General features: G+C 42.7%; 1 long non-coding RNA gene across 1 annotated transcript; it reads left to right on the top strand.

Annotated features, from left to right (window-relative positions):
- The first annotated feature begins 5,343 nt into the window (after window positions 1-5,343).
- On the top strand, window positions 5,344-11,213 carry LOC133214119 (uncharacterized). The gene is made up of 2 exons (XR_009725995.1): window positions 5,344-5,514; window positions 5,643-11,213. It is a non-coding gene; the product is annotated as an uncharacterized LOC133214119 (long non-coding RNA).
- Window positions 11,214-11,637: the final 424 nt, after the last annotated feature.

Genomic DNA, 11,637 nt, shown 5'->3' with positions numbered 1-11,637 from the left:
GACTTGCATGTTAATGTAGAATTCCTGATGCAATTAGATGTGAAGAGGACGTTCAGCTGCGCTTCCATACATGCCCTTCCGCTTCTCAGTTACCTTAACTGTCTCCACAGATCCTTTGACACAAACCACATTCTTCATTTCTGCTTCAAAACTATCAGAGAGGCATTTCACTGGATTTGCTGTTATCCGAAATGTCTTGATCAAAGCTCTGAGGGTAACACAATAAACACAAGAAAAGAAACTACTGGTGGTTTCCAATGCAAACTAACGGGGAAGTGTCAAGTGAGCAGCTACTGACAATTCAGCCCCGAAACCCAAATGTTCATGTGCAAAAGTCCACCTTTGAGAAGGAAGAATAAATACCCACAGAATGTTTTGGCTATAATTACTTCATTTAAAGGAAAAAAAAAAAAAAGATTATAATGTGCTGAATTCAGTTTGCTAAAGTCAAGACATTAATATTTTTGGCATATAAAGATGTAAACCAAATGTTCAACTGAAATGTCATCCCCCAGCTCGCGTTTGCCCGCTGCACTCCAGCACAAACCCTCCACAGACCCTCATACAATACACATTTTTCAGTTCATTGAAGAAGGCCCCTGCTGCTTCTCAAGGAAAACTAACTTGGAGAAGCAAAATAAATACTGGCGTGGCAGTGCGGCAGCAGAGCCTCGCGAGCACAGATGTGCGGCATTGTCGGCTTTTCAATCAGATAAGGAGCATTCAGACATAATCACCGCAGTGTCTGGGACAGGGTGCGTGCTACAGAGCTGCCCAAGTATGGCCCGACAGACACATGCAGCGTGTGTTCAGGCTAAATGGCAACAAGCTGACAGGATTTCATAACAGTCCTGTTATGTCTAGATAGGCAAATGTTTGTGTAATTTAGCTCGGCCTTTGAAATGGCTTCAGAAATGGGGACACAAATAGAGCTTTGTGATGAGTTGTTGATGATGGTGTTACCTGCTGGATGGTGATCTTGGCCAAAGGGATGTCACGACCAAAGGGGCATCCTTGAGGTGTCAGGACCATGATGGGCTGCAAGAGGCATCACCACAGAGCTGCCCATCATCCCTTCATCTGCCCAGCCAACACAGGGCTGCTCCTACATATATAAGAACATGGTGGCAACTTCAGCTGTGGGCCCTGGGCCTTGCTGAAGTATTGTCTCATGTGCTTTTAGATGAGACACTTTAAAACAGTGAAGAGCCTTCATTTAACCCTACAGAAATAGAGCTCACTGGTTCTGTGGTAAGGCCTGTTAAGCTACACAAACTATCTCAGGAGGGGAGAATTTAACTTACATACAAGGCATCATTTTAAGTAAAGAAATATTGATGGGGCGGGGGGGGAACAAGTATTTTTTTAGCTCTAATTTATGGCTGAGCAGCTTCATTTTAGTTACTTCATGGGAATATTTTAAACCAAGCCTGCATAATATTAAAATAAGTTAAAATGTATGTAAAATTTATGAGAGCATGTCAGGTGCAATGCTTGATAAAGTAAGTTTAATGCCTCGGAATCTTTTTCTTCAGGCACAGAAAGCTGAATCCTGCAATTCTAGGTTACAGTATAATTTTAGAAACTCTTTTCCATTAGACCATTCTTTTATTAATGAGAGCCAACCCAATTTAACGAAGAGGGAAATTCCTGAAGAGTTTGTGGAAAGTCCTCAGCAGGTTGGAAGCTGGGTGTGTGATATAAGAGGGTGTTTTCCTGCTGCTCATAGGGTATAGCCAATTGGATAAACACACAGAGGAAACCAATTTACAACAAACTTTGGAGACTTCAGAGCAGCCTTCCAGTATCTGAAGGAGGGCTACGAGGATGCTGGGGAGGGACTCTTCATTAGAGACTGTAGTGACAGGACAAGGGGTGATTGGTTAAAACTTAAACAGGGGAAGTTTACATTGGATATAAGGAGGAAGTTCTTTACTGTGAGGGTGGTGAGGCACTGGAATGGGTTGCCCAGGGAGGTTGTGAATGCTCTATCCCTGGTGGTGTTCAAGGCTAGGTTGGACAGAGCCTTGGGTGACATGGTTTAATGTGAGGTGTCCCTGCCCATGGCAGGGGGGTTGGAACTGGATGATCTTAAAGTCCTTTCCAACCCAAACCATTCTATGGTTCTAGGAAACCTCTTTTATGTGTGCCCCTTCAGAGTGTTTTTTCTTCTGCCTCACTCTGTGACCAAACAAAAGCTTTGGCAGCTGTACATCACTTGGAAAACTCTTCATTTACCAGGAGTGTGTCATGTTGTTTCCTTGTGCGACACTCCCAATCGTCGTGACAGAGCTAAATGACAAAGTACTGTCATTCCCCCCCCAAAACACTCCTTGAAAATTCAGAGCAGCCCCTTTCCATTTCTTTCCCTGCTCACGGGCATGCTCCTGAACTGGGACAAAGGAGCAGCAAACAGGGGAGCTGCCTGCAGCCTGCTCCAGTGTATTAAACACCCAGCTCCCCAGCAATATTAAATCTGAATTTACTTCCATCAAACAGAAACTTTGCATCTCTCATTCTTCTGTTATAAAATATTGACATCAGGAAGAGTGAATCCTGAAATGAAGATTAGAGATGAAAACTGTGTGCTTGCTAATTATCATTCTTTTTTTTTCATTTGTTATTATTCCTTTCCTCTTGAGGATTGCACAGGCTGTTGCAAACAGTAATGAAGTTAGCATGCAATGCCAGTGTAAAGTGTGCTGCAAAGTTATTCCTTCCCTCATTATAGATGAGGGAAGCGAGGCAGCGGGAGGAGGGTGATTTCCCCAGCCAAACTGGTACACAAGTGGGACAGCCCTCTGTCTCACATCTTAATCATCCTCCCCAGTGATAAGACCCTCAGTGCCATCTTGTTTCTGTTCCCCTTTGTTCTGCTATTTCCCTAGGGTTTTTTAGGGCTTTCCTGGGGCTCAGAGCTGTTAATATCAATGACAATTTTTGTCACAAACCAAACAGCCAGTTCACAAATGTTTTCACTCCCAACAAATCCACTGCCCTGGCTTCTAAGGTTCTCCAGTAACCACAGCACTGAAAAACGCACTTAACAGGCATGAAAACGCCTGACCATTCATTTCAATAGCTGTTCGTTCCTCCAGCCCCTTCTTAAGGCTCATCAACAGGAAGAGTTCAGTGGGTTGGGCAACCTGCCCTAGAATAACCCTTTGGGTTCCTGCACATGGCTTGGGCTGCTTCCCAACAGAAAAGCCATGTCATCTCACCCTGAAATCCCAGCGTGGCCCGTTCACTTGTTTCTGGTTGATGTCTCTCTCTCAGGTAATCACTCAGTGAGGTATCATGCAGCAAGCGCTGGCTCAACATTACCTGGGCATACTCTTGAACCCTGCCTCAATGCCTGTGGATGGTCTCGAGGACTGTCATATATACAGCGTGTGACACCTCGTACTGTATCTGCCTCATATGCTTCTTGCAAAAATCAATCTAAATCAATAAATTGTCCACCCTCCTCATACAGTATTTGCAGAGGTTCAAAGACAGGACCAATTACTCTTAAGGTTGAATTGTCAGGTGTCAGATGAGAATATAGAAGTTGAAGCATTATATTTAGGAACAGATTTATTTAGAGGACCTGAAAAATTTGCTTTGCTATCAACAAGTCTATAAACAGAGCTTTTATAGCGTGTTCTGGTAGAAACTGTGATTGGGTAGAAAGTGATAGGGGTTGTGAATCCTTTTCTTTTTCTCTTCTTTTTGCACAATTCAAATCAGACCTGCATATAAGGATGATGGGGATGGATTCTTCGTTAGGGACTGTAGTGGTAGGACAAGGGGTAATGGGTTAAAACTTAACCACGGGAAGTTTAGATTGGATATAAGGAGGAAGTTCTTTCCTGAGAGGGTGGTGAAGCACTGGAATGGGTTACCCAGGGAGGTTGTGAATGCTCCATCCCTGGCAGTGTCCAAGGCCAGGTTGGACGAGGCCTTGGGTAATATGGTTTAGTGTGAGGTGTCCCTGCCCATGGCAGGGGGGTTGGAACTTGATGATCTTAAGGTCCTTTCCAACCTGAACTATTCTATGATTCTATCATTCTATGATAAAGTAGGAAACTAATAGCCAAGCTCACTGAAATCATGGCTGCAAAGCTCCTGACGTTGAAGGGCTTTTGGCCCTCACCCTTCTTGCCAAGCACACTGCCTTTTTGTTACCTATCTAGATATAGCTGTAAACTCCCTATGCTTCATTTATGTATTATGTTTATATATAATATGTATATATATGTCTTTATCATGCGTTGAGTCTCTTAGGTTCAGTTCCAAAACTGAGAGCCAGGCCAGCCTCTCAGGTCTAAAGATTATGTGTGAGTAGTTTTGTCCCTGCCAGAACCACGGCACACAAATACCACGGCTTATTATAATCACACAAGATGTTCCCAAGTTTAACAGTTCTCATCCCAGAATACCAAACCCCTCTCTTAGCACTCCTGACAAATCAATATGCATTATTATTACGTGCTCAGATACTTCCACGATAGATAACAGATTTCTGCTCATGCCAAAATCTCAGCTAGCTGTTCCCTCGAGTATTTATGCTTGTGTACTGTATTTAACAACAGCCCATTCAAAATGCTCACAGCTCCTAGGAATGAAATGCACATAATTTAGGAATAGCTGCCTGGCTATTCAGGCATCATGCTGTGTCAAGGGAAAATTAAATCTCTGACTCCCCCCTCTCTCATAAAACAAACCTGTAGTTTGCATCATATTTTGGGGAGCTGCATGGAAGTTTCATAAAGAGCCAAGTGAGCGAAGCTCTTTTTCCTGGTTAATGGTTGTGCGTCCCCATTAATGTTCCAAAATGATACAGTAGTTTAAAAAAAAAAGGTCTCAGCATGCATGCATTGTATCACATTAAGAAATCAGGATTTTCTAGGCACTGCACAGCATTAATTACACTGAGCATGCTGCAAATTTCAATTAAATGATATGCCATGTTCTGTTGTAAATATCCAAATGGATTGCAAGATGCAGCCCCATATTTGCTTCTGATTGGCATTTGTTCACTGAACAGGATCAGAAAATCTCTATGATATTGGTCATTATATTTTGTTTAGGAGCATCTGATGCAAACGCACTGTTTTGTTTCCAGCAGTACCTAACAGCACGGGTACAGGTCAGAACTCGTCTGGGCTAAAACAAAAACCCTCCCTCAAAAAGGATATAACACTAATAATAAAAGAGCTAAACTATCCCTGTTTGTCTTCATTTCCCCTTCAGTGGAACAGAACAAACCTGTGTTTCTCTATGTGTTGCATATCTCTACATATTACATATCTCTATGCATTATATATCTCTATGTATTACAATCTGGGGAATGGAAAACACCAAGTGGAAAACAGGGGATGCAGGGACTGAAGCAGGTCAACATGAAGCAAACCTGAGTTTGTTATGTGAGTTAGGTACCTCGGATCCTGTGTAAGCAAATGGCTGTGGGATTCAAATTGTCTCAGCAGAGAAGGGGCTGCTGGAACAGCCAGAGCTCAGGGCAAGACAGGGGTGAGGATGAGCTGTTATGGTGAGGGGAGCCTGCTTTGGTGGTTCAATGAGAAGACAGCAATGGCTGAAAAGAATATAAGCAATGAACAGCAGGTCTGTTAGTATTTGCATTCCTTTTCTTGGCATAGGTATTTCCCCTGTGGTTTTATGATATCAGATTGAGTTGTCAAGATCTCACCACCCTCTGCCCTTAAACAACCGGACAAGGTGTATTCAAGCCCATATTGCTATGTGATTAAATACTAAGGAAATACTTTAAAACTCTGGAGAAAGGATGGCATTTAGTTAATTGTATAGAGAAGGCATTTATAGAAAAGATCTTTATGAAATGATCAACACTGAGCTAAGGACAAGTAAGAGCAAGTCTGAAGGCATGAGGCATAAAGGAGGCACAGCACAGAAGTGTAGGTAGGGCCATGCGGAGGCACCAACATGTCCTCAAACCCAGGATCATCGTGTTCTGTCAACATTACCTTACTTTTTTTGTGTCTTTTGCTTTCAGGACCTGACTCCAGTTTTCCTGGCCCAGGAAACAAAACAGGAAGACAGCCTGATCTACCCTAGAGCACTGAATGGTCATTGAAACCGAGCTCAGGACAGCTCAACCTTGCCAAACTTCTTTCTCAGGTCTTCTGAAGAAGAAATTCCTTTAGAGTGTTCCTCAGCCTCTCTGCAGTATGCTTCTCTGGGTCAGGTTGTGAACAGAGTTGTTAGGAGCTTGTGTGGTAAAGCAGGCTGGCCAGCTGGGCCTGCTGGGGATCCCTTAAAATAACATTTGTCTCAAGCCTTTTCACAGGCTTTTACTGGACCGATTCAGTGTCTCATTTAGGTGTGATGCTCTATGTTCATTCAGCAAGTGGCTGGTGACAGCAAAACCTGTTGTGTGATTATAAGATGGTTGTTCATTCCTACAGCTGACAGCAGCACCACGGTGGCATATTCAGCCTTTAAGACTTGCTTTTCCCTGGGAGCTGCAAGGATGCACTGAAGGGTGTCTAACATTCTCCTGCATCCAGAATGAATTAGGTAATGGTGATCCAGGTGAGGTGGACACCATGAGACAGCCCCTTTCCATAAGTACCATGCACTTGACAGAAACAGGCGGGAGAGAGAACAGCCTTCAGCTCTCTCACCATCAGAAAAGGCAGAAAAAGGCAAGGCAAAGATAGTTTATGTGCAGCTGAGGCAGCTCTCAGAACTGAATGTATCTGTGATTTAATAACACATCTACACAGAGAGACACTTGTAATATTCACTGAGAGAAAGGCAGCAGAGCAGGATGGGGCCACAACCAGCACACAGTGCATTACTTCTGCAACCACAAACAGCTGAACTACCAGGTATTTATTTTTCTGTATGCACAGTTGTTGGGAGAGAATGAAAATTATTCTTTGACACTGCTGATGAAGGCATAGACAGGCCTGTGCTTCCCCCAGCTGCCGTGGTCCTGATGAGAAACAGCTCACAAATTCTAATAAATAGAAAATAGAAATAAATACTTTAACTACATGGCATAAGGTTTTGAATGGCTTTCTGAATCGGAAAGTGCTGCTTGTACGTCTTCGTTACTTCTACACTCTGTAATGCTGGCTCTACAAAAGGCAGAGACAAAGTGAGATAGATACCATGAGGATCGCAGCCACTACACTGGGAAACCAAGTATCAGTGGTACATCCAGATTTATGGTAGGGGATGGCAGTAAAGCGAAAGCAAAACTGTTTGCACAGTCTGTGTTGTTGCCCATTACTGTGTATTTGGCCTTTTTTCTTGCTTAGCTACAGCTGAAGGAATGGAAAATTGTCCCTTATATACAGTATTAGGAGCCACTTTTTGATCGTAAGGTCAATCAGACTAGTTTACCTGCTTGAGGTATTTATGGCACAATCACTCAGTGTCTTTAAGGAAAGGTTAGATACATTTATGGGAAAGGTCTTTTGCAGAAGCCTTCCTGTTTCATAGAGGTCTTGGACAAAATGACCCAGGAGGCCCCTTCCAAGTCTGTCAAATGTGGTTCCTTGATTGATGCTGTTTCCCCCCCAAGTCTTCTGAAAACACCAAGCACTGTTATAAAATTTAATATGATACACTATATAACTCTAACTCAATGCCATTTCCTTATAGGAGATGGTTAGCTGCTAGCACAGGAGCCTTGTGCAGGAGGAAGGAAAGAAGAAAGACAAAATTGCAGTGCAGTTTCTCTGCCAAGGGATATCGACTATAACATTTACACTGTTCCTTACTGTGGACCCTCATCTGTGCAGAATATCATGTCATGGAGGCATATAAGTAACCCTGACTGTAGTATATATTTCTCCAGAAGAACCTAACAGGGCCTGAGGTGATTTTGTGTGCTGTGCAATAGGCATTCCCTCAGTGCTGGAAAGCAAATGGACACCCAGCTCTCCTTATAAATAACTTCTTGGTGCTGTAGTCAGCTGGGCATAATGTGGAGGCCAGAAACAGGAGTGTCCAGCCCCTAGCTCTACCCACAGGGCCTGTCCTCTGCCTGTGCTCTGCAACCCTTCTGTGGTTACAAATGGCCAGAGTGAAGGCAACACAAAACATTTCCAGGTCCACCAAACCAGTGACTGAATCTGTATCCTATTGCTCACTATTATCCTTGTTGTTTTTCCAATTTGAGGAGAGATGTTTTAGCTTAATGCTCCCTAAATTGACTATTTCTTTTTTGCCCTTCAAACTTAACATATTTAAAAGTTTAAGTCAACTGAATTAGGATTCACTCTCAAAACCATTTTACTTTTTACTTTTTTATTTTCACTCCAGCTGATTTACTTAAAGGCCAAACTCCTCTTCCAAAAACCAACCCCCTGTCTTCTTGGGCAGCTCTGTCAGGAAATAACACCACCCATACACACACACTCCAAAGCCTTTTGAAGCCTCACATATGTGAGCTATTCCATTTCGCAGAGCAGACCAGGATTAACTCCTTTATTAACCTTCTAACCTCATCCATGAGAAGGAAAAACAGCCGAACCTCATTTGGAGGCTTGCAGCCTTCTTTACCTAAACACTTGTGAGCTCAAACACCCTCAGATGGGAGCAAAATGAGGATCATTAATGAGGATTTCCCTAAGGAGCTCCCTGATTTTGGACCCTCCCATCATGTTGCACTCAGTGTCAATGGCTATCCCTAAAATCTTCTGTTTTCACTTGGAAATGTTTTCCCATTACCGTGAGGCTTGGGTCTATTTGAATCATATTTATAGGGGCAAATACTGATCTTCTTGTCCTTCTCCACATGTTGCATCAATGTATTTTCCCTGATTTCTACGTCAAAAAACAAGGCACTTTTAGCAAATGACAAATCTGACCTGGCTTGAATCCTGGCAGCGCTACAATTGCTCATCCTTAGCGCTCACTTCATCCTGGCATCACAGTGCAGAGTAAGACACTCACGTCAGGATAGCTCTTCTCACTGGAGTCACAATGGTAAAAATTAGCCTGGGTGAGTGACACGAGCAGAAATTTCAAAGGCAGGAAAATTTATCTCCTGCTCTTTGTCTTACAGTGTGGTGCGTGTTAGTGGTTGGAAGATTTAGCTTCCAAGCATCCCGTATATATAAATCCTAGTGGACAACTGCTCTCCAGCTTCTCTTTTTTGAGCTCAGCAGCTGGAATCTGCCAGGGAATGAGGGCTGAGGTAAGGATGGAGGAAAACTTTACTATGGCCTTCAGGTGTTGGTCAAGGGTCAAGATTAGGAAACAGCTAGAGCAGAACAAAACTCTCTCAGCTACGTCTCCTTACTGTGTTACAGGAGGTCATGGCTATTTGGCATAAGGACTGTGATTTTGGGGCCTGCCTCTCTGCTTTAGCTTAGACCATTAACTGCTTTGATGATACAGTCCCTCTTGGGGTTTCTCCTTCTGAAAGATTTATTCTTGGTTTAACCCTAATACAAATGCTCCACTTTAGATTTTAGGAGGCCAAAACACAAGGAGGAAGGCAAAATACCTCTCAGGTTCCTGGTAAAGGCCTTCAAATACCACTTTGATGAGAACTTTCCAACTGCTCTGCTGAGTAAACAGACACGGAGTAAACAGCTCTAATGTGCAGGGATGGCCCTTACACCAGCAGGCAGAGAGGAAAAGGCGATGGGAAGAGGAAAAGGCAGGCACTGATGGATCCAACTGAATTTCTGCCACTTTTGATCTTTGGAAATGGGAAAACCCATTCAGGGTCACAGATTTCCAGACCGGGCTATATGCACCATTACTTGTGCCACAAAGCAGAGATGCTTTGCTTGGCCCAAAAAAAGATGTTATTGTGAGTTCTCTGGGGTGCAGGGACTTGATTTCCCAGTTTTCAGTTAATAATTCAATTATTATACATAAATAATAGTAATAATAATCATAACAATACCTGCCTTGCTATTATGTTGTACTCAGCCTTTGTGATGCCTCTCTCACGATAAAATCTGTCTATTAAACACTTTAATTGAAACTCTTAATAAAACAGAGCTATTTTAGCTTGTGCAGTTACATTCACATCATGATCACAAAGCACTTTACAGAAACAAATAGAAGTAACCAGCCTGATTCTTGTGCAGGAGCAAACACCATCATTGTGCATCTCAGTAGTATGTAACAAAGCTGTCATATAGGCAATGAATTGTCCAACATACCGTATTTCGGGGTTTGTGCTGCATCCAAAAAGGTTGGGGTTTGTCCTTAGGCTTGGTCTAAAAATCTCTAATGCCATCCCAAGCGACACAGCAAGCGGGGAGTGGATGGGCTCACCTCCTAGACAAGAAGAGCAGGCTGCAGCCAGGAGGGGTAGGGAACAGTCGCGCCTCATTATCAGGAGCCCTGGTTCAGAAGGAAAGAAGAAAAAAGGTTATAATTTTCCTGGTTTAGGAAAAAAAAAAAAAAAGCCATGGAATTCTTGATGTGCCGTGGTGCTGAGTACTGAGCAGCCACCGTGGGGTCACCGAGAGAGGACAAGGCAAAGCCTGGTAATGCAAGCGCTCACGTTAAATGATGCCTCCCGAGGTATGGAAGGGGTCTCAGGCTTTGGGCCTTGTAATAGGTAGTTCTGGAGCTCAGAGCCGGTGAAGTGCTTTGTTCCCCCTTGTATAATTGATAAATTACCATTGTTAGTACTAAACAATACTACCGAGCACAGAATGGAAACACGCTAATGCTTTATCCATCTTAAGCAATTCTGCTCATGTGCTCATACTGTTCTTAAATGTGCTAGATATTTGTTTGATGAAACAATAAGTTTTAGAAAAGGGAAAAATAAGAACTTTAAAGATAATCAAAACCTTGACTCCGTACTTTACCACAGGCAGCTGTGAATAAGCTTCAGTACTCTTTATTTTTAACATTCCAGATATGTAATTTAATGCAGGTCTAATGACAGTCTCGAACGTACTGCTTTAATCGAAATTGTTCAAGCCCTGTTCTGTGACAAGGGCTCACAAGCTACCAGCAGGGTTGTCCATTTTCCCCGCTTCTGTAAGGAAAAGAAAAGGGAGGGGAGGGGGACACTCTTGAACTTATGTTGCTATTGATGTGTAATATACAATAAAAAAACAGTTAAATTTCAATTACCCACAGGTAATTATAATTTTATTGTTTGACTGTGCCATGGGGATTTTTGTAATTCCCCAGCCTAATAATTTTCTATAATTTTACAGGTTGTCAAATAAACTATTAAAGATTATCTTTGAAAAGGATTCTGCGATTGTAAGGACATATCATACTGTTCCTGTACATTATTAGTAATTAGAGATCCCTGGATAGTGAAATATCCGCACTATATGCTAGCTGCTGGAGACCATATTTTCTCACAGCCTCCTGTAATCTTGAACCAAAGCTTTCAAACTTCTCATCCATTGTAGCCTGAGTCACGTCCAAACTTTTATTAATATTCACTGAGCACTCATTAAGCAATTCTGGTGCGTTCAATACGTTAAATCTCTGCTTCCTGATGGGGAAAAGCAAAGCCTCACAGGTCCATCCCGGTGTAGTGGAAACAAACACAAAAGGACTAATTCTGAGCTCTGTCCCCTGATGGGGATATGGAGAAGCAGCAACGTTTATACCCACACAAAAGACCCGAATCTATCCTGAATGCCTTTTGATAGTCTTGCACAACAA

This window comes from Neopsephotus bourkii, unplaced genomic scaffold (assembly GCF_033783945.1).
Source record: "Neopsephotus bourkii isolate Nb327-2 ecotype Australia unplaced genomic scaffold, CSIRO-AGI_Nbou_v1 NB_873, whole genome shotgun sequence".
Classification (NCBI taxonomy): domain Eukaryota; kingdom Metazoa; phylum Chordata; class Aves; order Psittaciformes; family Psittacidae; genus Neopsephotus; species Neopsephotus bourkii.
Note: the sequence above shows the minus strand (reverse complement) of the source record. Positions and strands in the feature narration are given on the sequence as shown.